Source organism: Euleptes europaea, chromosome 18 (genome assembly GCF_029931775.1).
Source record: "Euleptes europaea isolate rEulEur1 chromosome 18, rEulEur1.hap1, whole genome shotgun sequence".
In the NCBI taxonomy this organism is placed as follows: domain Eukaryota; kingdom Metazoa; phylum Chordata; class Lepidosauria; order Squamata; family Sphaerodactylidae; genus Euleptes; species Euleptes europaea.
In genome coordinates, this window is record NC_079329.1 from 32,759,019 (window position 1) to 32,775,547 (window position 16,529).

The window sequence follows — 16,529 nt, forward strand, 5'->3', positions numbered from 1 at the left end:
CATTAGTGTATTGGATTGCATTAGTGTATGTTACATTTTGTGATTTGCATGTAATCTTTATTTGTCATTTTGAATATAAGTGTATAGATATAGTGGTCCACATTGCTGACACCTTGGAGGTTGGCAACCCTTTCAGAGTTTGAAGCTGGCAGCTCTGACCCCAGCCAGCCCATGGTTGTGGTGAGGGCAGGGTTAAATCCAGCCCCTACTGTCTGGCCAAGATCCCAGAAGTATCCTGTTCGTGGAGGTTCTTTCCATCGCCTCTCCCACCTCCCCGAGTCCCAAATTGCAGGCCTAATGGGTTGAGACAGCTGATGTAGCAGGAGGGATGTAATTAGACCCTCAATTAGCCATGCTCATTCTTCCAGATAATTGGAAAAAATCAGACTAGACACGCTCACAAAAAATCAGACTAGAGACATGCTCCAGCCAGCCTAGCCCAGCCCGGACCCTGCTCCACCACTTGATGCTGCCATCCATCAGTCTGCCTAAACAGTAAAGTTACCAGCCTCCAGGTACTAGCTGGAGATCTCATAGAATCACAGAATCATAGAGTTGGAAGGGGCCATACAGTCCATCTAGTCCAACCTCCTGCTCAATGCAGGATCAGCTTAGCACATCCCTGACACCAGAAGAAGAAGAAGAGCTGGTTTTTATATGCTGACTTTCTCTAGCACTTAAGCAGAATCAAACTGGCTCACCACTTCCCTAGGTAGCTGATTCCACTGTCAAACAACTCTCAATGTAAAAAATGTTTTTACTAATATCCAGCCGGTACCTTTCCACCCACAAATTAAACCCATTATTGTGAGTCCTATCCTCTGCTGCCAGCAGGAACAGCTCCCTGTCCTCCTCTAAGTGACAGCCCTTCAAATACTTAAAGAGAGCAATCATGTCCCTTCTCAACCTCCTCTTCTCCAGACTAAACATTCCCAATTCCTTCAGCCTTTCTTCATAGGGCTTGGTCTCCAGGCACCTGATCATCCTCGTTGCTCTCCTCTACACCCGCTTGATTCTGTCCAAGTGAGGCCTCCAGAATTGTACACAATACTCCAGGTGCAACCTGACCAATGCAGTGTACAGCGGGACTATGACATCTTGTAATTTGGATGTTATGCCTCTGTTGATACATCCCAAGATCGCTTTAGCCTTTTTTGTGGCTGAATCACACTGGCTGCTCATATTTAACTTACGGTCCGCCCATACCCCAAGATCTTGTTCACACACACTGCTGCTCAGAAGTGTATCCCCCATCCAGTATACATGTCCCTCATTTCTGTTATCCAGATGTAGAACTTGGCACTTATCCTTGTTGAATTGCACCCTGTTCACATCTGCCCACTTTTCCAGTGTGTTCAAACCTTGTTGAGTTCTATCTCTATCTTCTGGTGTGTTCGCTGCTCCTCCCAATTTGGTGTCATCTGCAAATTTAATGAGTAGTCCCTCCACACCCTTATCCAGATCATTTATAAACACATTGCAAAGTACTGGGCCCAGAACTGAACCTTCTGGCACCCCACTGGACACCTCTCTCCATTCAGATGAAATGCCACTGCCAACTACTCTTTGAGTGCGGTTCTTCAACCAGTTCTTCATCCACCTAACTATCCTAGGGTCCAGTCCACAGTCCTCTAGTTTACCCATCAGAAGATCATGGGGAACCTTGTCAAAAGCCTTACTGAAATCCAGGTAAACAACATCAGCTTCATTCCCTTGATCCAGTAAGCTCGTCTCTCGATCAAAGAAGGAAACAAGATTGGTCTGGCAGGACCTGTTGGGGACAAAGCCATGCTGACTTCCCCGGATCACCAAGTTGTCCTTGAGATGCTTGCCTATTGATTTCTTTAATATCTGCTCCAGTATCTTTGTTTCATGGGTCATACTTTCTCACTTTTTTGAAAATTGGGATAATGTTTGCCCTCCTCCAATCTTGTGGCACATCTCCTGTCCTCCAAGAGGTCTGGAAGATGATGAACCAAGGCTCTGCAAGCACTCTACAAAGTTCTTTGAGCACTCTTGGGTGCATACCATCTAGCCCAAGGGATTTATACTCATCATTTTGGATCTGATCTTAACCAATAATGATGACTTGGTTTATGGGGTAGAAGGAGTGGGATGTTTAGGTGGGAGTGACCATGTTCTCCTGGAGTTTGTTATACAGCAGAAAGGAGAAGCAAGAAATAGTTAAACATGTACTCTAGACTTTAAGAAAGATGATTTCAATAAATTTAGGGAACTACTGGGTGTGATCCCATGGATGAGAATATTGAATGAGAAGGGAGTGCATGAAGGATGGGAAATTCTTAAAAGGGAGATATTGAAGGTGCAATTTCAATCAATTCCCATGAGGAGAAAAAAAGGTAGAGGTTTGATGAAACCAGGGTGGATGACTAAAGAACTTTTGGTTGAGATAGGATTTAAGAAGGGCATGTACAAGAAATGGAAAAAGGGAGAAATCAGCAAAGAGGAATTCAAACAAGTAGCCAGCACATGTAGGGAGAAAGTCAGGAAGGCTAAAGCACAAAATGAGATCTGGCTAGCCAGGGAAGTTTAAAAAAGGGTTTTTTGGTTATGTCCATAACAAAAGGAAGATCAAGGTAACGATCGGGTCATTGCGTGGAGAGGATGGTGAGTTATTATTAGGGGAGGCAGAAAAGGCAGAATTACTTAACTCCTTTTTTGCATCAGTCTTCTCCCAAAAGGGGAATAGTGCTCAACCTGGGGATAATGGAGCAGAGTATGCAATAGGGGAATTACAGCATAGTATAGACACTGAGATAGTACAGGAATACCTGGCTATTCTTAATGAATTCAAGTCTCCGGGGCTGGACAAACTGCATTCAAGGGTGTTAAAAGAACTGGCTGAAGTGATTTCAGAACCACTGGCAATAATCTTTGAGAATTCATTGGACAACAGCAGAAGTTCCAGCAGACTGGAGGAGGGCAAATGTGGTCCCCATCTTTAAAAGGGGGGGAAAAGAAATCCCAAACAATTATCGCCCAGTCAGCCTGACATCAATACCAGGTAAAATACTAGAGCAGATAATTAAACAGACGGTTTGTAAGCACTTAGAAAGAAATGCCGTGCTCACTGACAGTCAACATGGGTTTCTCAAAAACAGGTCATGCCAAACTAATCTCATATCTTTTTTTGAAAGAGTGACAAGTATGGTAGATGAAGGGAATGCTGTAGATGTAGTGTACCTTGATTTCAGTAAAGCCTTTGATAAAGTCCCCCATGATCTTCTTGAAACAAAGCTACTAAAATGTGGGCTAGACACTGCTACTGTTAGTTGGATTGGGAATTGGTTGACCAACCGAACCCAAAGGGTGCTCATTAATGGCACAACTTCATCCTGGAGAGGAGTGACCAGGGTGGTACCACAGGGGTCTGTCCTGGGACCAGTACTATTTAATATTTTTATAAATGACTTGGATGATGGAATAGAGAGCATGCTAATCAGATTTGCAGATGACACCAAGTTAGGAGGGGTAGTTAATACCCCGGAGGGTAGGGACAAAGTTCAGAATGACCTCAATAGACTGGAGAGTTGGGCCATAAGCAATAAAATGGATTTCAATAGGGAGAAGTGAAAAGTACTTCCCCCAGGCAGAAACAACATAAAGCACAGATACAGGATGGGAGATAGTTGGCTTGACAACAGTACATGTGAAAGAGATCTGCGAGTCTTAGTGGACCACAAACTGAACATGAATCAACAGTGTAATATGGTGGCTAAGAAGGCCAATGCAATTCTGGGCTGCATCAATAGGAGTATTGAGTCTAGATCAAGGGAAGTAATACTACCACTGCATTGGTCAGACCTCATTTGGAATACTGTGCCAATTTTGGGCTCCACAATTTAAGAAGGATGTTGACAAGTTGCAGCGTGTCCAGAGGAGGGCGACCAGAATGGTTAAAGGTCTGCAATCCATGCCCTATGAGGAGAAACTTAGGGAGTTGGGTTCGTTTTGTTTGGAGAAGAGAAGATTGAGGGGAGACATGATAGCCATGTTTAAATATTTGAAGGGATGTCATGTTGATGAGGGAACTAGCTTGTTCTCTGTTGCTCCAGAGACTAGGACACGGAGTAATGGATTTAAACTAATAGAAAAGCGATTCCTCTTAAACATTAGGAAGAACTTTCTGACGGTGAGGGCTGTTTGACGGTGGAATGTGCTGCCTTGGAGGGTGGTGGAGTCCCTGTCCTTGGAGGTCTTTAAGCAGAGGCTAGATGGCCATTTGTCGGGAGTGCTTTGATTGTGGGATCCTGCATGGTGGGGGGAGGGTTGGGTTCACTGGGGATGTCGGGGAAGTTAGTTGTTAATTTCCTGCATTGTGCAGGGGGTTGGACTAGATGACCCTGGTGATCCCTTCCAACTCTATGATTCTATGATTCTATCTCCCGCTATTACAACTGACCTCTAGTTGATAGAGATCAGTTCACCTGGAGAAAATGGCTGCTTTGGCAATTGGGCTCTATGGCATTGAAGTCCCTCCCCAAACCCCGCCCTTCTCAGGCTCCACTCTTAAAACCTTCCGCTGGTATTGAGGAGGGACCTGGCAGCCCTATCTAAGCCCCTGGAAAAGCACAGAGCCAGCTTAAAGCAAAGCTAGCTCATTGTTATGGAAGGAATAGCTTCTCTGAAGCACGACCCTTTTAAATCCTCATGGCAAAAAATCCTAGATGAGAAACTGTCATTGTTGGGCTTCTCGCAGGATATGTTATTAGATCTTGGTAAAACTGAGGCTTTCACCAAAATTAAAAAGCACATTAAAGAGCTTGATTATAACAGCACTACTTTTCGTGCTCGCCATGTTTGTTCATCCCAGTTCTTCGGAATACCACCACCACGTGGTTTGCCTTCTTATACATATTATTTGACAACTCCTCGTCTTTCTAGAGCTTTTTGTTTAGCTAGATTGAATGCTAACCCCTCTATGGTTATGCAGGGCAGAATTTTGAATATACCATATTCAGACAGGACCTGTCCTTGCTCTTCTGGCTCTATCGATTCACTAGTTCAGGCCCTTTTGGAATGCCACTTTTACAAGGAACTTCGATCACATTATATTTCCCCCTTTTAACATACAAATCTAATGCCTCTGTGTCTGACATAATGCCTTTTTTACTAAGCGATAGGGATCCCAAGGCTACATTGTCAGTGGCAAGATTTGCTTCAGTCCTTATATCCCTCAAACACTAGATATATGCTGCTCAAGAGCAATGGATCAAGGAACTTCTAAAGGATAAAAGGAAGGAAGGAAAGGAAAGGTTATGGAAGGAAAGGGAAGATCACTTTCCTTGCTTGGGGAAACTCTCTTTGACCAACTGCTCCATGGACAGCACCCTCATAACCAGCCACCACCACTCAGGGATCTCCTGAGAACATTTAGACTGATCCACTGAGAAGGTTTCCTTCTAGCATAGTGTTAGACCAATAATGAGTTAACAGGTTAGAAAATGAAAAAATACCTTATAACAAAATATGTACCACTGATGCTATCTAGTACAAAGGAAAGAGATTAAGAGGCATGCCCCAGAGAAATATCAATCAGAACATTATTAAAAAATCCCTCAAGCATCTGGTAATGGCCCTGAACTGCCGTGACAAATAGGTGGTCTGGTTCAAACCAGGCTTGTTCTTTGACCAAAATGATTACATTTCACAGGGTGGCTCAATGTGGAATGGAAATGAATGGGTTGCTCTAATGTAAATACTAGGGGTCCAAGGTCCCATATGCTCTAGGTGGTACTCTTCTTGAGCCCTAGTAAGGTTTTAGGGTTTCAGTCACACTCATGGAATTTATAACTCCAAGATGGATTCTTTTTAGAAATAATTGGACAGACATGGAGGAAGGGTCTGTTGATGGTAGCTAGTTTCAGAGGCTGTATAACTGAAGACTGAGGTCCCTCCTGCTATTACAATTGATCTCCAGCCGATAGAGATCAGTTCACCTGGAGAAAATGGCCGCTTTGACAATTGGACTCTGTGGCATTGAAGTCCCTCCCTTCCCCAAACCCCGCCCTCCTCAGGTTCCACCCCAAAAATCTCCTGCCGGTGGCGAAGAGGGACCTGGCAACCCTACCCTCAAAACTCCAGGAATTTCCCCACCCAGCGATGGCAACCCTAGAATATCCAAAACTCTTCAAATAAATAGAGCACATTTTTATCACACCCTTTCTTCAAAGTGCTCAGGGTAGTGTATGCTGCTCTCTGCTCCATTTTATCCTCACAACAAATAAAAAGAATCCCACAGCATTGACCATCTTTGTTTTCTCAACATGCTTAGCGGCTTTGAATAAATGGGGAGGGGCCGTGGCTCAGTGGTAGAGCATCTGCTTGACATGAAGAAGGTCCCAGGTTCAATCCCCAGCATCTCCAGGCAAGTAGGTGATGTGAAAGACCCCTGCCTAAGACCCTGGAGAGCTGCTGCCGGTCAGAGTAGACAATACTGACTTTGATGGACCGAGGGTCTGATTCAGTAGAAGGCAGCTTCACGTGTTCATGTGTTCAAATGGCAGTGCAAGGGTGGGCTCCCTTGGGGAGGATGCCTGTGCCAGGCCTCTTCTCATTTCCCTCTGGGAATGTCCCAGGTATGCCTCTTTGCCAGGGACAGTCCCTGTTTGTTTGTTTTTGTTTTTGTTTTGTCCCCAGGCCTGACAAATGTCTATCCTTATTGTGACTCTATTCTCCATTTAAGGGACAGTTGAGATGCTTTTTTTAAAAAGTCCATGCTAGCTGATGGAGCTGCGAATCATCAGACTTTAGCACCCTCCCCATACAGGTGAGCAATGGAAGTGGATATCTCTTGTCCTTACAGCTAACATGTGCCTTTATCTTGCAATTATACTTGTGGGGATCATTCTGAATAATTGGGTCTGATATTACAGGGAATGTGTTCTTGTCTGGGTGCACCTTTCACCTAGGATTGCCAGGTCCCTCTTCACCACTCTTCACCAGTGGGAGGGTTTGGGGAGGAGCCTGAGGAGGGAGGGGTTTGGGGAAGGGAGGGACTTTAGTGCCTTAGAGTTCAATTGCCAAAGCAGCCATTTTCTCCAGGTGAACTGATCTCTATCGGCTGGAGATCAGTTGTCATAGCAGGAGATCTCCAGCTAGTACCTGGTGGTTGGCAACCCTATTTCACCAAAACAACAAAACCTGTTTTCAAAGCAGAGCCAGCACATTAATATGGAATGTAATTGCGCATTACAGTTTGCATCTGTAAAATTGGGGGGGGGTGAGATAAAATCTGCACACCTGTAAGCCATCTTGCTCTCCTATAGTCTCTCTCTCTCTCCTGCAGAGGGGGAGTTTTCCTTTTTCTTCAGATGCCCTGGCCATGCCAGCCTCCAGTTTGCTTCAAACCTGCTCTGCTCAAAATAACTCTAATCTGAAGGAGGTATTTAATCTTTCATTAAATCTCACCCATTCTTTGTCTGCATCTGTGCTTTAAATCTGCCAAGCGGCGCATAATAAATCTGCCAAGCGGTAGCCTTTGAGAATGAGGTGGAAGAGAAAGGAAAGCTGGAAACTGCATGAAACGGCCTTCCCCTCACATTCAATTCAAGCAACTGCTGTCAGTAACCAAGAATATTTAAGCACATTAAAAAAAGTGAGCTCACAATCACAACTTCTCAACACTCCTAGGCCAAACCCAGTCCTCATTTGGCATTTCTCCCCTTTCTTTTTGCAAATGTACAAAACAAAGTTTGTTTTTTGGTTTTTTGCTTGCATACCTAGAGGTTTATAGAAACCACGATCCCCTGACCTCTGCACAACTCAGATCTCTATATGGCCCATTACGTATTTTAACCGAATTAAAGCTAGGGCTGAACTGAACATGGCAAGGGGGTGCCTCCAACATAATGATACTTCCATGTTTGTCAACTTTTATTTTGGGGAGGGCTGAGTATACTCTTGTCCATTCAGGAAGAGTTTTGCCTCCAATACCTTCTGACTAGAATGAAAGGACTCAGAGATCTCCATTTCTTACTCGTGTCTAATGAAGAGAGCTTTGACTCTTGAAAGCTTATACCCTGAAACTCTTGTTGGCCACTAAGTGTGAGAGTTCCCCCTCTCTGAGTCCAATTCTCCAAATCAATTGCTCAGGCGTTGATACAGAAACAAAGGATTTATTGAAGACATCAGGAGATGAGACAGGCACAGGTAGAAAGTTGCAAGTGAGGGGCTTATCGGGTTTACAGAATATATTGACTCCAGGGCACTGGGGCACTGGGGTTCACACTTATTGTTATGGGAAGTTACAAGCTTGGCATAATACAAAACATCAAACGAGTCCCAGGAAGTCTGCTGAAGCTATCACACTTCCAAGGCCGCATCGGCCTGAGGGAGTACTGACAGGAAGAACAGCGGGGGGGGGAGATACTTGGGGCAATCAGGCCAGGCGCCTGGGACCAGAAGGTGTGAACTGCTTTTATGAGTTCACTGATAACAAAGCAGGTGATGGAAAGCAGAGACACCGAGTCAGAGACACAGAGACCCTCACATTCTGCCCCCCTTAAGGCCCCCCTCCCGCGTCCTCGAGAGGACGAGGCTTATCGGGATAAGCGAGGTGGAATTCTCGGATCAAGCGAGGGGCCGCCATGTGGGGTGCGGCCACCCACTCGTCGTGCGCGGACCCAAGGTTTTTCCAACGAACAAAGTAATACAGTTTTCCCTTCTTCCATTTGGAATCTAAAACCTTGGACACTTCCAAATGGGTATCCCCTCCCACCACGGTAGGAATCTCGTGTTCGGGAGGGGGGTGGAACTGGGGAGCTGCCACATAGGGTTTGAGGAGGCTTATATGAAAGACGGGATGGACTCCCTTGAGGGTCTTTGGGAGGTCTAGTTCCACGGTAACCTCGTTGATCACCCTGGTGATGGGGAAAGGTCCCACATAACGGTCGCTGAGTTTTTTGCAGGGACGAAGAGAGCGGAGGTTTTTGGTGGACAGATAAACTTGCTCCCCCACCTTAAGTTCCCATCCCGGAGACCGGTGTTTGTCCGCCTGTTCCTTGTACTTGCTTTTTGCCCTCTCAAGGTTTTTGAGCAGCCACGGCCAGGTAGATTTAACTACCTGAATCCACTCCTGTAGATCGGGGGTGGACTGGAGATCTGGCGTGACGGGGGCGGAACCGAAAGGACCAAATTCCGTCCCGTATACTACTTGGAAGGGACTAAAGCCGGTAGAGGAATGGGGCGCATTGTTGTACGCATATTCGGCAAATGGCAGCAGGTCGACCCAGTCGTCTTGGTGGAAATTCACATAGCAACGCAAATAACATTCTACCACCGCGTTTACACGTTCAGTTTGACCATCAGTCTGGGGGTGATAGGCGGAAGAAAGGCCCTGTTCCTCCACCCCCATCAATTTTAAGAAGGCTCGCCAGAATTTGGCTACAAACTGGACCCCCCGGTCGGAGAGGACCTTCCTAGGGACCGAGTGTAGCCTGAGGACGTGCGTGACAAATAGTTTAGCCAAGCCCTGGGCCGAAGGAAGACCCGCACATGGAACGAAGTGGACCTGTTTGGAAAAAAGGTCCGTGATAACCCAGAGAACCGTCTTTCCCCGACTGGGAGGTAGGTCGGTGATAAAATCCATGGCTATGACTTCCCAGGGACGGGAGAGGTTCTCAAGCGGTTTGAGAAGCCCGGGGGGTTTTCCCATCCGTTTCTTAGCTGTGGCGCAAGTGGGGCAGCTGCGCACATACAGTTCCACATCGGACCTCATACCGGGCCACCAGAATTGCCTCCTAACCAGGTGAAGGGTCTTTATGTAGCCGAAATGACCCGCCAACTTGGCACCATGTACAAGTCCCAATACCTCTTTGCGAAGGGAAGATGGGACATATAGCTTTCCCCCCTGTACCCACCAGGTGTTCGTACGTTCCATGCCAGTGGGGAGGAGATGGTGCTCCTCCTCCTGTAAGGAGGCGTTCCGGAGCCGCTGTTGGAAGGCTTCCGGGATACCCTTGAGCGTAGGGGGGGTCCCTGGTTGATGGGCCTGGGACCGGGTTGTGACGGCTAAGCTTGGGACCTCCCCTCGCTGCTCGGGAGTGAACAGGGAGTCGACCGGGCGATCGAAATCATTGCGTTACTGGGGAAGTCGTGACAGAGCATCGGCTAGGGCATTTTCTTTGCCAGGAACATGTTTGAGGGTGAACCGGAATTTGGTGAAAAATTGGGCCCACCGAATCTGTTTGGCGTTGAGCTTTCTAGCTCCCTTGAGAGCCTCAAGATTTTTGTGATCGGTACACACCTCAAATGGCAGTTCGGCCCCTTCTAAGAAGTGCCGCCATATGGTGAGGGCATGTTTGACCGCTGCCGCCTCCTTCTCCCAAATAGCCCAGTTGATTTCGGACTGGGAAAACTTTTTGGAGAAGTAGGCACACGGCCGCAACCGCCCCCCTTCATCCCTTTGCAATAGGGCCCCGCCCATGGCCACATCCGAGGCATCCACTTGTACCACAAAAGGCTTGGTGCAATCAGGGTGAGCTAAAACGGGTTCGGACGAAAAAAGTAGCTTTAAACGTTCAAAAGCCTGCTGGCACTGGGGGGACCACTGCAAACGGGCTGAGGGAAGCGCGGCGCTAGCCCCCTTGTCTTTGGTACGCAACAGGGCAGTGAGGGGAAGCGCAACTTGGGCAAAGTTAGGAATGAAGTTGCGGTAAAAGTTGGCGAACCCCAAAAACTGCTGAAGTTGGCGGCGGGTAGTGGGGGTTTCCCAATCCCGCACCGCTTGGACCTTAGCGGGGTCCATTTCCAAACCCTGGTGGGAAATCACGTACCCAAGGAAAGTAATGGAAGGTTGGTGGAATTCACATTTGGACACTTTAGCATACAGTTTGTGCTCCCGCAGCCGCTGGAGCACGTCTCGAACTAGATGCACATGTTCTTCCATGGTTTCAGAGTAAATAAGGATGTCATCGAGAAATACCACCACCCCCCGAAACAGCAAATCATGTAAAACTTCATTAATCAACTGCATAAAAACACTGGGAGCCCCCGAAAGTCCGAACGGCATGACTAGGTATTCAAACATTCCAAAACAGCTGGAAAAGGCCGTTTTGGGTTCGTCTCCCTCTTTAATGCGAATGCGGTGGTATGCTTCCACCAAGTCCAGTTTGGTGAAGATTCGGCCCTCCTTTAATTGTGCTAGAAGGTCGGGAATAAGAGGGAGAGGGTAAGCGTTAGACTGGGTGACTGCGTTTAGCCTACGAAAGTCAATACACAGTCTTAGATCTCCCGTCTTTTTCTTCACAAAGAAGGCTGGGGCCGAATAAGGAGCCTTGGAAGGGCGTATGAAACCCCTCGCCAAGTTGGCATCCAGATAGTCCCGTAACACCGCCTTCTCACTGGGGCTCATGGGATAGACCTTCCCTTTAGACAGCTTGCCTTCCCCCACAATTTCGATGGCACAGTCCGTTTCTCTGTGGGGAGGTAGTTCGTCACATTCTCTAACATCAAAGACATCCGCAAACTGCGAGTATTCGGTGGGCAGTTGAGGAGGAACGGGGGCTGGGGTGGGGGACCCTACCAATGCGGCGGCCGGAGTCCTGAGTACCCGTTCCTTGTCATGTAACCCACAGGGACTTTCGGGAAACGAGAGTACCCGTTTAACCCAGTCGATGGAGGGGTTGTGTCCCCGTAGCCAGTTCATCCCTAACACCACAGGGGTTACAATAGGGGCGATGGTAAAATACAAGCGTTCCCAATGTTCCCCCACAGACATAATCACGGCTGCCGTTCTGTGGGTCACTGGGCCCCGTTTAAAATCGCTCCCGTCCATTTGGGAAAAGCGGAGGGGTCCCGGGAGCCGCTTGCGCCGGACTCCCAGTTTCTTGGCAGCTTCCTCACTAATCATGGTGCGGGCACACCCCGAGTCAACCAAAGCGGGGAATTCTAAACTGGGACCCCCTTTGGGTAGGGACAGGTGAACACGCACATACACATTGTCCTCTTGGGCGCTTACCATCGGTGGAGCTCCTTGCACAACGACAGGGGCGGTCTGCTGCGGAGCCCCCTCTACAGCAGACCGACGGCGTTTTTTGCCGGCTGTTCCCACTCTTCCTCCTCGCTGGAAGAGGGGGATGGAGTGGTGGCGTTCGGGGACCCGTCCGAATCAAAAGTAGTACTTGTAATCCGGGACCCCGTTGGGCCTGTAGAGGTGGAGACCACATCCTGGGGGCGCGCATGGAGAGCGGAGGGTGCGCCGGAACGTCGGCCCGGTGGTCCACTCCTGCGGCGGGGCTGGTCCTCGGCAGCCGTCTTCTGTGGTTCGGTCGGGGCTTGGCGAGGGGGGTTGGGACGACCCGAACGAGAGGGGCATTGCGACGCAAAGTGTCCCTTTCCCCCGCAGGTCAGACAGACACCGGTCTCAAAACGCTTGCGGCGTTCAGCGGCCGAGGGGCCCCCGCTCCCTCCCAGTCGGAAGTCTCGGCCCCGGTCACTCCGGGGTCTCGGGTCTCGTCCGATGCGCTGCTTAGACAAATTCAGGAGTTGTTTACGATTCTCAATGTCCGCGGCGTGGCGAACCCAACCTTCCACATCCGGGGGGTTCCCTTGCATGAAGGCCCAATGTTGGAGGTCCGGGTTGAGACCCTCCCTGAAACACTGTACCAGAGTGGCCTCACTCCAGTCCAGAATTCGGCTAGCCAGTGACTGGAACTCACTTGCATACTGCGCCACTGACTTGGTCCCTTGGCGCAGTTGCATCAGGGAGGCTTTAGCCCGCTCACCCAGAGTCGGGTCCTCAAAGCGGTTTCGGAGTGCTACCATAAACTCGTCCAGGGTTCGCAGCACCGGCGAGCGGAGTTCATACTGCAACACCATCCAGGCGGCCGCCTCCCCTTGCAGTAAGGAAGCCACGTACTGCACCCGGGACTCCTCGGAGGTGAAGGTCCGACCCTGTTCCCGCATAAAAATGTCCACTTGGACCATAAAAAAGGTCAACTGGTCCCCTGAACCGTCATACGTGACTTTCAGGTCCCGACGGGACGGGAGGCTGGGAGGTGCGGGAGGAGCTGCCGGCGCCCCGTCCGGGGGATTGCCGGCGGGCGGTTGCACTTTCAGTGCATCGAGGGCCGCTGCCATCTCACCCATCACACGCTGCATGGTCTCCATCTGCTCCTGCATAGCTTGGCGGTCCTCCTGCCACTGCCGCCGTTCCTCCTCCATTACGGCCTCCTTGCGTGCCGGATCCCCCTCGAGTCCCGTACTGGGCAAGGCCAACCGGCGCTCCTTCGCCGCAGTCCGTGAGAGAGACCAACCTTTGGGAGAGTCCGGCCAGTTGTTGAAGAATCCCCGAGGGCGTCCTTCCCGGCCCTGGTCGGGGATGGGACCCCTAGGTATCTTTGGCTTGGCGCCCTCCTCCTTGGGGTCCGGTTTCTCCGGCACCTCTGGTTCCTCCGGTACCTCTGGGGTAGGGGTGGTTTCCTCGTCGGCTGACATTCTGTCCCAACAGGTACAGCTGCAGTCCGAGAGGCAATGACTTGCAACTTAATGTGAGAGTTCCCCCTCTCTGAGTCCAATTCTCCAAATCAATTGCTCAGGCGTTGATACAGAAACAAAGGATTTATTGAAGACATCAGGAGATGAGACAGGCACAGGTAGAAAGTTGCAAGTGAGGGGCTTATCGGGTTTACAGAATATATTGACTCCAGGGCACTGGGGCACTGGGGTTCACACTTATTGTTATGGGAAGTTACAAGCTTGGCATAATACAAAACATCAAACGAGTCCCAGGAAGTCTGCTGAAGCTATCACACTTCCAAGGCCGCATCGGCCTGAGGGAGTACTGACAGGAAGAACAGCGGGGGGGGGAGATACTTGGGGCAATCAGGCCAGGCGCCTGGGACCAGAAGGTGTGAACTGCTTTTATGAGTTCACTGATAACAAAGCAGGTGATGGAAAGCAGAGACACCGAGTCAGAGACACAGAGACCCTCACACTAAGGTGTTACTGGACGAATCGAACTGCCTCTATTATTACAGATAGTGTATCCCTTATCTGGACATCCCATATCTGAACTGATCCTAAAACTGGACCCTTCAAGCTGGCATGCAGGCAGATCCGTGCTGCCTGCTTTCAATGTTTCCTCTCACTTAAAAAAATAAAATACAGGGTATGTCGGTGGAGACTGAAAGCCTGCCGTTGTTTATTTGTTGTTTCTCTTGTTTAACAGCTGATACAGGTATTCTGGTGAGACAGTTACACCTTTGCTTTTTGATGGTGCAATGTTCACACAATTATTAAAAATATTGCTTCAAATTACATTCAGGCTATGTGTATAAAGTGTATATAAAACATAAATGAATTTGGGTCCCATCCCCAAGATATCTCATTACGTATAGGCAAAAATTCCAAAATATTCCAATATATGGAAAGATCTGAAATCGGAGCACTTCTGATCCCAAGCAGTCCGGATAAGGGATACGCAACCTGCATTTGCCTTCATGACACCATCATATAGCCGAACAAGATTGGCTGGGACTGCCACAAGAAGATGTCCACGTTGTGTTTTGTGAAGCTGCAGGCTGTGGAAAGAAGTAGCCGTGGAAAGGCAACAAACTGGGTATGAAAAAGTATGTTGTGTGAATCTGTGTGAGAGTGAAATCCCCACCTTTTGGCCCTGGGATGTTCAGGGGTGACATTTTGGCACTGACGTAATGACAGTTGCCTTTACTGTAAGAGAGATGCTTAGCTTGTCATGGCAAAGAGACCTAACCCTAAGAATGCTACCACTCCAAGGGACAGGTTCTATGTTGATTCTCAGCATTTTCCATTCACATTATGGTTGCGTTCACATATCACAAAAAACAGCCATGACTTGTTTGTGTTGTGAATGGGCTTGAAATCTTTTCCCTCTTTCCTAGGGTTGTCAGGTCCCTCTTTGTCACTGGCAGGAGGGAGGGCGGGCACTCAAAAGCTTCTTGTTTTGCACTTGGAGACTGCAGGTGCATAGTTTCACAAGAAGAAAGGGTCTAGTGAGCAGTGAACCTCAGGTAAAACTCCCATGCATAAGTGACCTAGAAGAGCCCATCCTCCAACTGATCAACTGGAAGTTGGCTCCTGATTCTATCCCACCCCTAAAAAAACTCTGCTGTGTTCACTGCAAACTTCCCCCAGCGGGAGATCAGAAGCCAACTCCCAGATATGTCTGTCTGTATATCTGTCTGTTCCTCCTTTCTCCCAGGGACTCAAGGCAGATTACAATACAGTAAATGCATCTAGGGCTGTTGAATTAAAAAACATTCGGTATAGTTCGGATTCGGCTGAATTCGGCCCGTTTAGATTCGGGATATGCCGAAGTCCGAACTCCCCCGCTTCGGGTCCGTGCAATTCGGCGGGAATTCAAAGTTCGGGGGGAAAAAATCGGCCGAATAAAGCCATTAAAAACACAATCGCACCTTTCCGTGGCTCTGGGGGGGCATTTTGGGGGATAGAGGTCCCAAACTTTCAGCAGAGCTTCAAAGGACATTTCTTGAAAGACCCCCCCAAGTTTTGTAAAGATTGGATCGGGGGGGCTGAGATATGGGCCCCGAAAGGGGTCCCCCCCACCCTTAATGTGCATCTCTGATGTGCCGCCACACACAATGTGCCGCCCACACACAAAGCTCCCAGCCCCGACAAACAGCTGAGAAGTTTGCAAAGCATTGCAACACAACTGCAAAGCAACACGACAGCAACACCTTTGCAACTGTGCAAAGCAACACCTGACACCTGGGGGTTTGCAAACCATGGAAAGGGACAGAGGCAGCTAGCTATGCATATTGAGCAGGAGGGGTGGAATTTCCCCTTTTTAATGGGACTCTAAATGCATTCTTTAAGTCACCATTTGAAAACCAGTTTTGAGCAAGCATCCAAATAGACCTAACCGCTCTTATGAATGAGGGAAAACCTGAAGACACACAACTGAAACCCCCCCCTCAAACCAGGGAGAGAGAGACTCGAGGGGGAACACACACCCCAGGCAGAACGGGCAAAAGCCCCCTTTGGCTCTCCCCCCACCCACAGAAACTGCTCCCTCCCCACACACACACAGACTCTGCTTCCCCCACACACACAGGAGAAAAATTATAGATTAAAGCCCCCAAAGGGGTCTTACTGTGGCTGTCTTTTGTTCCATCAGGAGGGGCTGGGGAGGACTGGGTAATCCAAGATGATTCCATTTAGGCACGGGACGTTTTGCTCTGGAGATGCATACAGGATCCCATTCATCCCAATAGGGAAAAGGGGAAAGGGGAAAGCCCATATCTCGGGACCCCCTGACCCAATGTTTACAAAACTTGGGTGGTCTCTTAAGAAGGCTTGTCTGAAGCTCCGCTCAAAGTTTGGGATCTGCACCCCCAAAAATGCGCTCCCTGCAGCCACGGAAAGAGAAAAGGGGGGAACCAATATTTCTGCCCCCACTGAACCCATCTTTACAAAACTTGGGTGGTATCTTAAGAAGGATGGTCTGAAGCTATGCTGAAAGTTTGGGGACTGTATCCCCAAAAAAGCGCCCCCTGCAGCCACGGAAA